Raw genomic sequence first — 17,335 nt, 5'->3', positions numbered from 1 at the left:
CATAATGCCTCAATGTGCATCCATGTTGTTGCAAATGGCAAGATTTCATTCTCTTTGTGGCTGAATAATATTTTATTGTAATACTGGTATATGCCACATTTTCCTTAACAATTTATCCATCAACAAACACTTGGATTTTTTTCCACTATCTTGGCTATTATAAATAATGCTGCAATTAACATGGGGGTGCATATATCATTTTGAGTTAGCATTTTTTATTTTCATCAGATAAATAGCCAGAAGTGGAATTCTATTTTAATTTTTGGGGGAAATATTTGTACTCTTTTCCATAATGGCTGCACCGATTGACATTCCTGTCAATAGTGCACAAGGGTTCCCCTTCTTTACATCCTTTGTTTTGTCTTGTATTTTTTATAAGAGCCATTCTAACTGGTGGGTAGTGAAATCTCATTATGGTTTTGATTTGCATTTCCCCAATGATTAGAGATGTTGAGCATCTTTTTATGTGCCTAGCATATCATCTTTGGAAAAAATGTTTATTGATATTCTCTGTCCATTTTTTAAAAATATATTTTATTGATTTTTTACAGAGAGGAGGAGAGAGGGATAGAGAGCTAGAAACGTCGATGAGAGAGAAACATCGACCAGCTGCGTCTTGCACACCCCCTACCAGGGATGTGCCCACAACCAATGTACATGCCCTTGACCAGAATTGAACCTGGGACCTTTCAGTCCGCAGACCAATGCTCTACCACTGAGCCAAACCAGTTCTGGCTTTCTGTCCATCTTTAATTGTATTGTTTGTTTTATTGCTATGGCATTATATTGATTTCTTTAATATATATTGGATATTAATCTGTTATTCGATATATTATTTGCAAATATTTTTTATCCCATTCAGTAGGTTGCTTTTCCATTTTGTTGATAGTTCCTTTTGCTGTGCAGAAGCTTCTTAGCTTGATGTAGTTCTGCTTGTCAATTTTTGTCTTTGTTTTTGTGTCAATTAAAACTAATATGCTAAGACTAATGTCCAGGAGCTTACCACATACATTTTCTTCTAGGAGGTTTATGGATTTAGTTTTATATACAAGTCTTTAATCTATATTGAGTTACTTTTTTGTGTCTGATTTAAGATAGTGGTTCAGTTTTAGTCTTTACATGTGTTGTACAATTTGCCCAATGCCATTTATTAAAGAGATTGCCCTTTCTCCATGTATATTTTTTGCTCTTTTGTTGTAAATTAATATATCATATATGCATGGGTTTATTTATGGACTTACTTATTCTGTTCTGTTGATCTATATATCTTCTTTTATGCCAATGCCATACTGTTTTGATTACTATAGCTTTGTAATGTAGTTTGAAATCAGAAAGTGTGGTGCTTCCAGCTTTGTTCTTTTTTAGCAAAATTACTTTGGCTATTAAAGGCTTTTTGTGGTTCCATATAAATTTTAGAGTTATTTCTCTAGTTCCATGAAAAACAGCATTAGTATTCTGATAGGAATTTCATGGAATTTATAGATTGTTTTGGGTAGTATAGACATTTTACAGATATTGTTTTAATCTATGAGCATGGGCTATCTTTTTATTTATTTGTGCTTGCTTCAATTTCTTTCCACAATATCTTATAATTTTCAGTATACAGATCTTTCACATTCTTTGTTAAAACTATTCTTGGGTATTTGTTTTAATTTTTAACTTATGTTTGATTCATGTTTCTAATTGAATGAGGATTGTTCATTAATATAGAAACTGCTGGCATTTCTGTTTTATTTTTCCCAAATAGCATCCTATATAATAAAAGGCTAATATGCAAATTATCTCCTCCGGAGTTTGACTGTCTGGGAGTTCAACCACTCTCTATGACGTGCACTGACTACCAGGGGTGGCACTGAATGAAGGAAGGGTCCGTCCGGCCGACAGGCACCACCAGGGGGAAGGCAGACCCTGATTGACCTTGATTGCCAGCCAGGCCTAGGGACCCTACCTGTGCATAAATTTTGTGCACCAGGACTCTAGTATTTATATAAAATATATTTAGAAAGAAATTCTGAAATCCTCAGAATTTCAGTAGAAGTTTAAAAACACTGGTATCTGCCTGACTTGGTATTATAGCCATCCTTTTGGTATTGCCACATAAAAAGAGATTTACTTTTGCCTTCTGTGGTTCTGAATCCATAGGAATATTGCCACCTAGGAGACATTTGGCTTTGTCTGGAGACATTTTGGTTGTTACAAGTGAAGTGTGCTAATGACATCTGGTGAGTGGAAGCCAGGGATATACTAAACACTCTATAATTCATAGAACGGCACTCTGCAACAAAGAATTATCAGTCTCAAAACATAAGTGGCGCTGAGATTCAGAAACACTGGTTTACACAAATGAAGTTTCATGAATTAGCTTACTTTTAAAACCATAGATAAGAGTTGTTTACTTAATATGAGTATTTATATTATACTTAATATGAGTATTTAATAAATAAAGTCCTCAAAAAAAAACAACAACACTAAAGTATTTAAAAATGCCTTCTCCTGAAATAAAAAAAAATGAATAGTAGGAATAATAAGAAATTAAGTCACAGGTAATGGGAGAAGGGATTGTTGTGTAGGCCTATCTAAGAAATTTGGCTTTTACTTTTCATGAAATAAGAACCCATTATATGGAATAGAGCATAATCTGCTTTATATTTTAACAGGATCCTTCACTGTAGTAGACATAATTCTAAAGATATTCTCCAACATACTTTCCCCCTGTTTATTCAATTAAACACTAATCTAAGCATTTCTACAAAAGTGCTTTGCAAATGTAATTATGATCACGGATCTAAAGATAGTAAGATAATCATGGATTATCTGTATAGGTCAAATCTAATCACTTGAGAAATTTAAATATATAACTTAAAGCAAAGAAATTTCTCCATCTGGTGTTAGTCAGAGGGATGTAGCAGATGAGGGAGGCAGAGAAGAGATTCAAGATGTGAGAACAATGCCGCCCAGCATTGGTAACTCTGAAAGGATGGAAGAAGGGGCCACAAACCAGACTGTGAGTGGCTTCCAGCAGCTGGTAACCATACCCGACCAAACGCCAGCAGTAAGGCAGGAATCTCAGACCTACACTGCCTGAAACCGAATTTTGCCAACAACTTGGTCTTGGAGGCATATTTATCCCAGAACTTCCAGAAAGGATCACAGCCCTGCTTACTCCGTGATTTAGTCTAAACAGAGTGCCAGCTGAGCCACATACTGTGCCTGGAAAACTGTAAGATTGTTTTTGTTTTAAGCCACTAATATTGTGATAATTTGTTTCAGCTGCAGTAGTAAACTTGCACAGTTGCTATGTTGAGAATTATAGACTCTAGGAAATCAAGGGGAGAAAGGGAGAAAACAGCTGGGAAATCCTTTCAATAACCTCTACAAGACATGACAATAGCCTGGAATAAGGTGGTGGTGTGGTAGAAATGATGAGCAATTGCCAAAACCCGTTTGGCTCAGTGGATAGAGCATGGCTTGCGGACTGAAAGGTTTGATTCCCCTCAAGGGCATGTACCCTGATTGCGAGCACATCCCCAGTAGGGGGTGTGCAAGAGGCAGCTGATCAATGTTTCTACAATAACTTTCTATCTCTCCTCCTCTCTGTAAGAAATCAATAAAATATATTTTTAAAAAAGAAAAAAAGAAAAAAGAAATGGACAGTGGTTGGATCTGGATATATTTTGTAGATTAAAGCCAATAGGATTTTCTAAGGGGAAACAATATATATTTTGAGTAGAGGAGTGTGGGAGAAGATGAAGTATGTAATATTGAAATAAATGGTAAATGATTACTGAAAACCTCTACAATTTAGAGTTACAAATTTAAGATCTATTTACTTTTATTTATTTATTTTTAATTTGTTGAATTTATTTGGGTGACATTGATTAATAAAATTGTATGGGTTTGAAGTGTACCATCCATAGTACATCATTTATATATTGTGGGTTCACAATCCTAAGTTAAGTTTCCTTCCATCACCATTTATCTCCCTTTTACCTTCTTCTACCTGCCCTACCCCTTCTTTCTGGTAATCACCATACTATAGTCTGTGTCTTTGAGGTTATTTTAAAAATTTGTTTAATCCTTTAACACTTTTCGCCCAGCCCCTCAAACACCTCCCCTCTGTCAGTCTGTTCTCTGTACTGTGAGTTTGTTTCTATTTTGTTTGCTAGTTTATTTTGTTCATTAGATTTCACATATGAGTAAAATCATATGGTACTTCTCTTTCTTTGGCTTATTTCACCTATCATAATATGCTCTAGGTCAATCAATGCTCTTGCAAAGAGTAATATTTCCTTATTTTTATGGCTTTATTTTCATTTCATTGTGTAAATCCACTCAATTACAAATTTTCATCATAAATACAATATATTGACACTATTACCAAATTATTGGGTGATATATGGGGAAGAAGTATTTTTTATACCCCTATACATACACACACACACACACACACACACACTAATACATGGCTACTTATGTCCTCCCCAACATGCCATTTGGTCTTTTACCTAACATCACCTTACCCATGGATGCTCTTGAAATGTCCTGTTTGATTTCTCACAACATATCATGCAAATGACAAAAAAAAATCTCTCTTCCTTTTGGGGTGGAAACTATCAGAACTCTTTTTCATTCATGAATTTGAGTCAGACTGGTTATTGCCAAGAACTGATTTCCATGATCTTCTTCTTCTCATGGCCCAAGAGAATCACAGCAACTTTTGATTTTTCACTACAGTCCATTCATGCCTTATGGAGTTTTAATTATCAGTATTGTTTTGGCAGTTTGGCATTTAGAGAATAAACCCCTGAATAGCAGTAAACATGCAACAATATCTAATCAATGATGCATAATAACATTCCTGAATGAATCAAGCTATTAAATAAGCAATGCCTTTTGATTAAGAAGGATAATGGCAAAGAATCAAATAACTACCAATTTTCTCTCACCTGAAGCTGTAAACCTCTTAAGTACAATACATTGCTTGATTTTTGATGAATCTGAATCCAGTGGACATATAATGAACCTTAAAGGCTAATTAGGCTAATAATTTCCAGACAACTAGAAGACTTGGGAAATAAAAGAAATCTTGTCTTTCATAGAAATTTTATATAATACATTTTGTGATAAAAGATTCTCCTTTTGGCTGTTATAAAGACCAAGCAATTTTTTATAAATCAAGTGAAGGTAAAAGATTATTTAATTTGGTATGCTTGGAAATTAACCAAACTCATTTATAAGTGTCCCTCATGCTTTTGTTAATCCATTTTGCCGGCAGGCTTTGAAAAGTATGTAGAGATATTTCATCATCAGATCACCTGTGGGCCATACTTAGCACTAATTGGAAAGATAGCTCACAAAATATAAAGAGCCTCTTATTTCAAAATATTCCTATTTATTTCTTCTTAGCCATGCCACCCTCACAGATCATTATGTGTCCTGGCGCTGTCATTTTGCAATTCAATATGAAAGTCAATAACAACCAAAACATCAACAGCTATCAAAGTAAACTTCTGTTTCTCATGGATTTACCTTTTGTCATTTCAGAGGAATAGAATGTAGATAACTACTGTAATGAGACAGAGATTATTATATATATAGAAAAGCCCAGTGCTAAAGTTGTGGAGAGCTTTATGATGACTATTTACTAGTTTAAAGATAATGAAACTTTTCTTTAAATAAAGACTAAATAATTTAAGAGTCTATGCACAAAACCTTAATAAACTTCCTTAGTGGATGTGAGATATAGTTGATCATTGACTCTGTAGTCATCTCTGGGCAATAATTTGCAAAATATTTATTGTTTTAATCAAAATAACTGAATGTTAAAATAATTGTTTCCTTTGTTGAATAAAAGTAATATGTAAAAATATTTGTACATAATTTTCACTTCAGTTAATTTTAAGATTCCCAATGTTATGTGTCACTTTGATTTTAAGATTCTCTTTTATGAACTTCTCTGTATTTTTGACAATTTTTCAACTCACATTTACTAGTGGCTACTACACTATGTCTAGCATGGTGCTTATGAAGACATAAAAGCATTACTGAGCACTACTGGGAGCGATTTGCCAAAACCCTTAGGGGCACAATGGGTTTTGCTAATAGGTGCTTTCTAGAGCTATATTTTTAATTACTAGATCCAAATTAATTCTATATATTCCCAGATCATATGAATATTCACATTTGAAGTACTGGAATTATGTTAAAACTCAATTTACAAAATATTAGTGAAATAATTTACAGGCATAATAATGGGAGGGAGTTTGCAACTCAGGAAGAAAATGAATTCTTGACTTCCATTGAGGCAAATTTTTCATAATAGCAATATTTCCAATATTTGCATTGCTGCCATAAAGCACTATACTATTATATGTCTAACATGGTGCCTGTGAAGACATAAAAGCATTACTGAGTTTTTATGTAAGGTGATTTGTTTTACTTTTTTTCCTTATGCTATTGAAATACTTATTATTCACAGTGGTGAACTCACATTCAGTTTTTGTACTGTCTTCTCTCCCCCAGTGTTCACCTCAGTTTTTTATTTTTTATTTATTTTATTTTATTTTATTTTATTGATTATGGTCTTACATAATTTTCCTTATTCCCCCATTCCTATCCCTCCCTAGATATGCGCCCCCCAACCCCCTTTGTCCATGGCCACTGGCTAGGCCCATATGTATGCACCTCAGTCTTTTACATCTCAGGAGGTGACAGATTCACCTGTCTGCCCTAACAAGAAATGTGAAAGTCATCTGCATTTACTCTACCTCCTTTCATCTCCCTCAAGTAGATCCATCAATAAAGTGTTCAGATAATCTGTCCTTCTTTGTCCATTTTTCAGGACTACCAACCCTTCCTGAACTCCATTCTCTCTAGCTCTTTCATTCTGATTGGATCTCCTTCTTCCTCTGCTCATCCCTCCAACAAAACAAAACAAAACAAAACAAAAACAAAATGAACAAAAAATAATATTTTCTCTTCAAATCAGTTTTGGGGTAGAGGAGTTAATCTAAATAAGATAATTGTTCTGGCCCTTTAAACTGTGACATTCCCATTTGAGGCTTTATTACTTTTATTTAGAGCTTTTTTTTCCCAATGCTCTTCATGCTGAGCTTTCTGAAGTACTCCATCTCATGTGAAATGAGTACCAATTATGCCACATGATATCAATTTAAGACGGAAAGCAAAAGCAGCTCTTGTCAGTGTGAGTGCCCTACATGAGACAGTGCTCCCAGATCACATACATTTCTAGAAAGAAGTAAGTTCCATTTAATGTTAAAAAGGTGGATCCATTTGTTCCCATAGCTTGATTTTCCTTGGGCTCCTTCTTACTACATCATTCAAGGATACAGGGGCCTTATTAATGTTAATTCATTTCCCCCAGAGAAGAGGAGGTATTAATAGGAGAAAATTGATTGGAGAAAGGATGCACTGGGAGTAGGGGTGAAAGCAGCACAGGCCCACATATTAGAGAGCTTTGTGAACCTGGGACTCTAAGTCACCATGCATGCTGGGACGATGGCTTTGTTCAGGACTCAGGGGGACTGAGCATTTCTGTCATAAAGGGAGGAGTGCTTTCTTGCCATGCTGAGGAGTTGGGATTTTATCTTGAAGGCTGTAGGGAAGGCTGTAGGGAGGCATTGAAGAATTTTATTATATCTGTTGATTTCCAAAGTCTGGTGGGTTCAATTTTTTAAAAAATATATTTTATTGATTTTTTACAGAGAGGAAGGGAGAGAGACAGAGAGTTAGAAACATCGATGAGAGAGAGTCATGGATCAGCTGCCTCCTGCACACCCCCCACCGGGGATATGTCTGCAACCAAGGTACATGCCCTTGACCAGATTCGAACCCGGGACTCTTCAGTCCCCAAGCCGACGCTCTATCCATTGAGCCAAACCGGTTTCGGCTGGTGGGTTCAATTTTTCTTCAGATTTGGAAAACAAAACTTTCCAAAGTTCTGCTCGAAAACACAAATCAAATCAAATAGCTTTAAATCCATAGAGATGAAACATGTCTTCAAACTTGTCAAAATTAAATGAGATGAAGTTTGGTCTGAGTAACACTTCCTCAGATTGCTTCTCCCACACCTTCAAAGTAATCATGGAGTTTCAGGCTGTGGTGGATGTGGAGGAAAACTTCCTTTGATTTTTCAAGCTAAAGGCTGGGAAAAAGAAGTATATTCTCAGAAATAGATAACTGCACTGCCAGTTAAAATTCTTGATCAGCAATATCTTAATTTATAAATATAATATGAGGTAGAAAATAATTCGGGAGAGAGAGAGAGAGAGAGAGAGAGAGAGAGAGAGAGAGAGAGAGAGAGAGATGTTTTTTGTTTTTTTGTTTTAAAGAGATGAGCCATTTCTAAAAATGTATTTTTATTGATTTTATAGAAGAAGGTAGAGGGAGAGAGAGAGAGATAGAAACATTAATGATGACTAAGAATCATTAATTGGCTGCCTCCCACATGCCCCCTACTGTACTAGGGATCGAGCCTGCAACCCAGGCATGTGCCCTTGATGATAATGGAACCGAGAACACTTCAGTTCACAGGCTGATGCTGTATCCACTGAGCCAAATCAGCTAGGATGAAAAAGATAACATTTTCACCAAACTTATGATTTCTCATCTCCTACATATGCATTTTCTAAATGGCAAAATATTTTAATTAAGCTAAACATATTTTGAACTGGACATTGTTTTAAAAATAAAATAAATATATATATATATATATATATATATATATATATATATATATATATATAACTGGAAGATTTACAACTGTAATCATCTATTAAATTTATTAAATTACATGCATATTTCAAGAGCGTCAAATAATTAAAATAATTTTAAAATATGCTGAATGGCAGAAACACATGAAGTAAAAAAATAAATAAAAAAAATGCACAGCAAATATAAAACTTTTATTCCAAATCATACATTTGTCAACTTTTAAAGTAGAATCAAGAGAGCTTTTCTTTAAAGTGAAACAAGAAAATTGAAATAGTTACTTATCTATGAATGCTCTTTGAATCTGTCTTCACATTGATAGGTATTTTGAACAAATGTATCATGAAACCAATAAGGAAAGATAGCTTTGAATATTCGAAGTCATTGCACTAAAATATGCTGATTATACTAAAACAAGGAGTAGTATTACAATACTGAGGGACCAGATGTTATTGAATGACCCAAAGGTATGAGAAGCAATCAAGCCTCATTCTTCTTCTGCCAGCACCCAGACTATCTTCTTTTACTTTGCATATGTGTCACATGGAAATAAGTTAAATAGCTAACAGTCATAGCCATAATGGTTTTCTCAAATATAAGAAACTAAGTAATTACCACTTTGTATTACCCAGGAGTGGAGCCAAGAGGGAAGAGGAGGAGAGAAAAATGGAGGGGTGGAGGAGGGCGGGACAGGGATAGAGGAAGAGGAGGGATTAGGAGGGGAAGGAAGAAGAGAAGAGGGGTAAGGGAGGGGAGGGGATAATTCAACTGTCGGGTAAATTAAATTTCTGAACTGCTCCAAGATTTCACACACATAATTGAATAGGAAATGCTGAGATGCTGCATATGGAAATGAGAGCAAACCATTTCCATTCATGATAAATAACATTATGTCAATTATTGGGTATGAGGTGAATGGGTTTACATACTTCATCAGTGTAGTAGTTCACTGAAAGAAAAGGAGGGGCTTGGAATTGAATCCTGACTCACCTTCATTTTCAGATAGGGTAATTACTTAATTTTTATATTGCTCTTATTTTAATCTGTAAAATTGCATACCTACATTTTCCTCCCTTGTAGGGTGAGTGTAAAGAGATTAAATGAGATAGCATCTCATTAACATAGTCCTAGAAATATAATTGGTGCAGAACAAAGTAACAATGCGTAGTTATATTTCTTATTGACTTTATATAATGTAACTAAAATTTGACATTTGTGAATATAATTGATTCTGTTACTTAAAGATATTAATGTGTCCTGACTCTCCTGTGTTCCTAGGAGATCCTGGAAAGTGGAGTGGCTGATGTGGTTGGTGGGTAACATGCCACTCAAAATTATTCATGAAACATTTAACCAGGGGACGTAGTGCTGAATAGTCATATTCATTATTGTACAGCATTATTTTAGAAATATGCAACTGTCTGTTCAAAACTGAATGGAATAGAAAACAAAGGTGATAGGTGGTAAAAGAACATTTCCCTTATAATATAAAAGATTAAGTTCTCAATTCTCCATCAGCTGATTGTATAAGAGAAAGCACATAAGCTTTTTGAGCCTCAGAATTTTATCTGAACTATGAGAAAAGTTTAGATGAGTAATTTCCAACTTTTTTCCCTGCTTTACATTATTTTTGTTTTGTTTTTATTTACCTGATAATCTCTGGATTTGTAAATCTTTTTATTTTAATGTACAACTTTTTTTTTTTTTTTAAGTAGTTTTAGTATGGCTGGCGTGGCTCAGTGGTTGAGTGTCCACCTATGAACCAGGAGGTCATGGTTTGATTCCTGGTCAGGGCACATTCCTGGGTTGTGGGCTCGATCCCCAGTGTGGGGCATATAAGGAGCCAGCAGATCAATGATTCATCATTGATGTTTCTATATCCTCCCTCCCTCTCTGAAATCAGGCTGGCAGACAGAGGTGGTTAGAGGCAATCAAGCTGGCAGGTAGGTGAATGGTTAGGAGCCAGCGGTCCTAGATTTTGAGAGAAATGTCTGACTGCTGGTAGTCAGACATCTCCTGGGGGTCCCAGATTGGAGAGGTTGCAGGCCAGACTGAGGGATCCCCCCACCCCCACGCATGAATTTTGAGCACTGGGCCTCTAGTATTATACATAAAGGCTTAATGAAAAAATAAGTATTATTCTTGTTAGTAGTACTTAAGCATGTTACCACTCATGTGAATCTATTAGTGTATTTTAACTTTCATGCAAATTCAATGGAAGAAGTATTAGATTTATGGGTTAGAATACCTGAGTTGCAATTGTACTTTTACCAATAAATTTAGAAAAATTATCTTATATTTTAATTTTTAGTTTTATTGTTATATAATTGACAAATTATATTGTGATATGTAAACTATACATGTAATGATTTGATATATATATGCATAGTGAAAAGATTCCCCCCATTTAGTTAATGAAGACATCCGTCCCCTCACTTATTAGCCATTTGTTTTTTTGTGAGAACATTTTAAGTTCTATTCTCTTAGAAAAATCCAATTATACCATACAGTGTTATGGTATCAACTTGATCTTCAGATCTTATTTGTCCTATAACTGGTATCCTTTTACCAACTTCTGATTTTCCCTAACCCCCAGTCCCTGGCAACTACTGTTCTACTTTATTCTGAGTCTGAATTTTATTTTAAGATCCCACAAATAAGTGATATCATGCAGTGTATTTCAATCTGATTAAACAATGTTAATAATGCATGCCCTAATTATCCCTATAATTTAATGAGGTTCAAGTTAGCTAATCTATGTGAATCGGTTTGAAAGACTTAAAATTGTGACCATTATTTGTGTTGTTAAAAACATATATATGGGTTAGATAAAACTTGTTTGAAATTTTCCTCCTCTACTTCATAGATATAAATTCTTCACAAGTTTTTAGTATTTTTGAATCTTAATGTCATAATCAGCAAAATGTAGGTGATAATACATAGTCTGGAGATTTATTATGAAATGAAAGTGAAACTTCTTCTATGCATTTTGATAAATCACCTCCTTTAAGGTTGCCTGTGTTTTCAATAAGAACTTTAGCTACTATTTATATGTAGTTGCTAGGACACATCTGGTGTTTAATCTTTAATCTGGCTCTTAGATTCTACATAACCTAAAGCAATTTCTATTGCATACTTTATAAAATTGGTATAATTATAATAATACTGATCAGAGGATGCTATGAGGGTTATATGAGATGATATATGTAAGACCATAGGACTGTCCTCTGCAGGTAGTGCAAATGCTCTATTATTATCAACTTTGTCAACACATCATTGTCACCATCAGGCCATTAAACAATTTAGAAGTAATTGGCATCTTTCTGGATATTAGCTTTTTAAATCAATATTTCTTTACATGGTTTTGAAAACTGTCCATGTGTTAAGCTGACCTCACTCCCTGTATCTTAAATCTACCATGTTTACCTAACCCACCACTTCTGATCTCTCATCATCCTGACTTGCAATGACTCTTTCTTTATATTTTTTTTATTCTAATCCTATCCATCTTTCAAGTATTGCCTCAAATTTCATCTTTTTAATGGTTTCATTGAATTGATGTAACATTTTCAATTTATATTTATATTGTCTCAGGTATCTAAGTGGTTAATTAAGTTCTGTTTAATATTCTTCACTGCTGTAAACAGAAGCTAAAGGCTGCATTAGTGATTTCTTTCATCATTTTCATATGGCTTTATAGAATCATGAGAGAGTAGCAGGTTATAATACATTTTGATTGTAATAAAATATTATTACATTTTTCTTAGCACCAATTGTTTCCATAACTCTGCTATAAATCATAGTTTCAAATAAAGTTTATTTCAATCAATTTAATTCATATTACATATGATACTAGTTTATCCATTCCAATGGCAAACAATACCAGAAGTAAAACTTTAAGAAGTTTTTAATCTCATTAAAAACATATTAAAAAATTAATTATAATTATTAACATTAAATTAACAGTGATCAAGTAAAGCAAAGAATAAGAACAATTATTCCTTAAGGTATGGAAAAAGTGAGAGCTTCAGCAAAATAGAGCTGCTATTGTTTAGGTTCTTTTTGCTTTAATTAGGCCAATTTATCCTAGGCATAACCTCAAACTGTTAAAGAGGAAAAAAAGAGTTGATACTTTTGACCAAAAGCCAAGTTAAAAAAAGTGCCTCAAATAGTCACAGCAGAGCCCACTTCCTACAAGGACAATAGCTCCTCACATGAAGTACAGAACTGACTATGAGCCACTGTGGGAACTAGACAATCTCAAGGATACTTGAGAATGTTCTGGTCAAAGCCTTCATCATTCATAGGATGATAATTTGGTTTAGAACAAAGAAAATGATATCAGATTATGATTTATAACACTGCTTAAATTATGAAATCTAATAGTCATTTTAAATGAAAACATGTTTTAATAATTACCCCTCTAAATTTCTAGGACCCAGCAAATATTACTAAAACTTTCGTTCTCTTTGAGGTTTTAGAGAATAATAGTTAAGTTATAAAAATTTAAAATATTATTTTTGATCAATGCCTGGTAGTGAAACCATAATTCTAAAAATATAGTTAATTTATAATGGATATATTTTTATACATCTATCAATCTCCTTTATACATGCAAAGATTTTTAGTCTTTTCTAAGTTTTGTCAGCAATTTCTCTAAAGCATTGTCAGGAATGGGACTCAGAATATCACCAGTACCTCATTTCATGGCACTATTAGAAACCAAGTAATAAAATTGTCTATGTATTCAAAAGAATACTTTATCATTGCAAACTGGTGCAGCCATTGTGGAAAACAGTATGGAGTTTCCTCAAAAAATTAAAAAAATGGAACTCCTATTTGACTCAGTAATCCCACTCCTAGGAATATATCCCTAGAAATCAGAAACACCAATCAGAAAGAAAATATGCACCCCTATGTTCATAGCAGCACAATTTACAATAGCTAAGATTTGGAAATAGCCTAAGTACCCATCAGCAGATGAGTGGATTAGGAAACTGTGGTACATCTACACAATGGGCACTATGCTGCTATAAAAAAGAAGGAATTCTGACCATTTGCAACAGCATGGATGGAACTGGAGAGCATTATGCTAAGCGAAATAAGCCAGTCAGAGAAATATAAATATTACATGATCTCACTCATTTATGAAATCTAATGAACTGATGAACAAAACATAAACTGATGAACAAAAATAGAACCAGTTATAGAAGCATCGAACAGGCTGTTCAACCTATGAGGGAAGGTGAGGGGTGAGGGGGTAAGAGATCAACCAAAGGACTTGTATGCATGCATATAAGCATATAAGCATAACCAACGGACACACTCACTAGGGGGGTGATGGCATGTACTGGGGGGGGTGTCTGAGGAGAGATCAATGGGGGAAAAGGGAGATATATGTAATACTTTAAGGAATAAAGAATTAAAGGGAGAAAAAAGAATACCCTCTTTAGAATGATTTATAGAATAAGGTAAATGACAAGTAAAAACCTGTTAAGGTATTTCCAAATAATATAGGTTATGAAACACCAAGTAACAGAAATCTGCTTCTCAACTAATAATTAATAATTAATTTATCACTTTGGATTGATGAACTCATCCATGTTCACATTTTGAGATTTAAAATTTAGCTAACTTTTCTTTCTCCTAGTGTATAGCATAATGTGTATCCATTCATTATTTGTTTATTCATCAATCATTTATTGAAATCAGACAACAAAACACAAAAACTGATTAAGATGCAGCTTGTGCCTTCAAGAGGTTCATAGTTTATGAGAAAGAGCAATTAGTAGAGACACAATTATAATTATAGCAAAACTCAGTTTAAATTTTGAATCCATATGCCACGTGGAAAGTAAAATATAATCTTGTTGGGTTTTTGGGGGGGAGGTGGGGTGTGTGTGTGTGTGTGCTCTATTTTATCCTTTCCCTGAAGTTGTTAGTAAATCTTAGAATATATAGATCCAAGACTATGAGTGTGTTGGGGCAGGGGAAGATCTGTTCCCCTTAAGTATTCATTTAGGCATGTAAGCTGCCAATTGCCCCATATTTCTGAGCCTAAGTATTCACTCAACCATTCCTTTTCTCACAGTATTGTTTCCCCGTGTCTCTAACCCAATGGGTAGAGTTTCCTCAGACTCCATATCTCTAATATGACACAAACATTCAACCAGGAAAACAAGATGCATCACTCTTCAAATCCCATATAATTCTCTGTTCTCATGGATTCTTTTCTTATTCATCATGAGTTTTCCTCAGAGACAATTTCTCTGTCCCAAAGACTTTGGCTTCAAATATAATCAGCACAGTATTCCTAATAGCTATAAATTTTTAAGAATATAAATCCAGAAACTAACAGTTTCTTTCTGTTTTCTGCTCTGGCATGTCCCTCTCTCCAAAAGAGAAGAAACCCCAAAGGATTATTTCCTTTTTGAAATATGAGTTAGAGAGAGATAAGCTATGCACAGAAAAAAATGAAATATTTTAAAAAATATTATGGTACTGCAACTTAATTAATATCTGCAAAAGAAATAATGATGTAAAACTACATACAATAGTAAAGGCACAATAAGGATTCACACAATGGCTTTATTTTTTGTGGCATTTGAAGGAAAAGTATGTCTACCTACTGAAGAAATGAGAGACAATTTTGCTCAATGAAATGTTGCATGCAGCTAGCAGGATAAATGCAATAATTGCTTTCTCTTGCCCTAAGTAAGAGAATATTGAATGTAAAAACTAAGGTAAGGAATAAATTTCTGATATACTGATTACTTGAAGATGAAGAAATGCAAGAGGAGAAGGTAATGCCCAGCAGATGGTGCTATTATTCAGTAGTAGAGGTGAACACAGTCAGAATGGAATACAAAATATGAGTTGATATCATGGATCTCACTTAGGAATTCAAGAGAAAAAGGAATGATGCACCAACCCAGCAAGCAATATGCCTAATGACCACAGCTCATGATTTTAGATTGCCAGAAATCCTGACATTTTCTTATAATTGAAGGAAGTTTCACTTCCTCCTTTCAATCATGAGGAGTCCAAGAAATCCATGAAGTTATCACCCAGTTGAATGGAGCCATTTAATTAACCAAACACGACTTTCTATAAGACATGAATTATTTTCAGAAAGAATGGTTGTAGAAAATGAAGCTGTCTGGCACCTTCCTGCTTTAGTCTGAGTTTCAAGACATTTTTCCCTCCTGGTACCTGAACTGGGCCATGACAATTTTAATCATTCTTTTCCTTTTTTTTTCTAGGAAATATGAACATTGTGTGATATTATTTTTCTCTTAAACCTTTAAATAATATCATGATATTTAGTTTTCTAGAATTGATAATATAAGTTTTATCTTGCCCTCAAGCTTATTGAGGATTGAAATGTAAAATTTCCTGAAAAAAATTTCAATAGGTCCTGGAGAAAGTGCCTTTATAAACCAACGCCTTAATTTATGACTATGAGAAGAGGGACATAGGGTGGTATTAAGGATTCATAATTATTTATTTTTATTTTTTTCAAAAACATATTGAAATATATTTTACATGTATCATGTATATATAAACATGTTAATTTGATACATTTAACTTATTATATTTTTAACACTACTATTTTCATACTATTAAATCAGATAAGACATTAGCATTCAATGCTCTCACAAAAAAAAGTTGCATTTCTTACATTCCATCCACTTGAATATTCAGACTTGGAGAATTTAGTAGCATTAAAATATTTTTCTAACTGACTTTTCCACAGAGTCACTTCCAAATTGGTTTATTTTAATGCTTTTCAGTAACTAACGAGGGTAATGATTGAAACTTTGATAAGTACTACCACTTTTGGAGGTTGTAAGCTTTAATTCTTACTAGTCCATGGGAATTCTCTATGAATCTACATCAGTTTTATGCAATATTACTGATGAAATTGTTAGGATCGCTGATAGAAGAAAACAATACTGCTTGCTGACTAAAATCCGTGTACCGTAGTGGTAGAGAGGGCGTTTGATTACTAAGCCCTGCTGGGGTAATCTTGGCTCTGCTTTCTTAGTTTTCTCCAAAGTTTCTTATCATAAAGGGAGTCTCAGTTCTAAAGTCTCAGTTCCTGCATTTTTAAATGTTATAATATCATATATGTAAAGGACTTTCTCAGTATCTGTTACATAGTAGAGAGAAGTTACCTTAAATTTTGAGAGTTAGAAGATCATAGATCAATATATATATTTTTCTATAAATAAGAACAGTACACTTTCAGGAGCAATGATTTTTGTATGGGCCCCCCAATCTATGGTATGTGTATGTGTGTGTGCACATGTGTGTGTGTGTGTGTATTTTTTTCTTACATGCTTCATGGTATGGATGATGCTCATCATGGACATCAAAGATATGGTGTAAATAAAATGTGTTTGGTGATTGTTTGCGATAGCCATTATTACATGTCTTTATTCCTCCTCCACACATAAATTTCTGCCTGGTTTATTTCATGCTGACATCATTTGATGTTTATAAACTTAAACAAATAAATCCCATAGAAACAGAAATATTTATACATTATTATATTAAATTACATAATATACATTATTAATTACAATCTATATTATATTAGTAT

Source organism: Pipistrellus hanaki (genome assembly GCF_964339955.1).
Source record: "Pipistrellus hanaki genome assembly, chromosome: 3".
In the NCBI taxonomy this organism is placed as follows: Eukaryota; Metazoa; Chordata; class Mammalia; order Chiroptera; family Vespertilionidae; genus Pipistrellus; species Pipistrellus hanaki.
The sequence above is the reverse complement of the archived record's forward strand: the minus strand, read 5'-3'. Positions refer to the sequence as shown.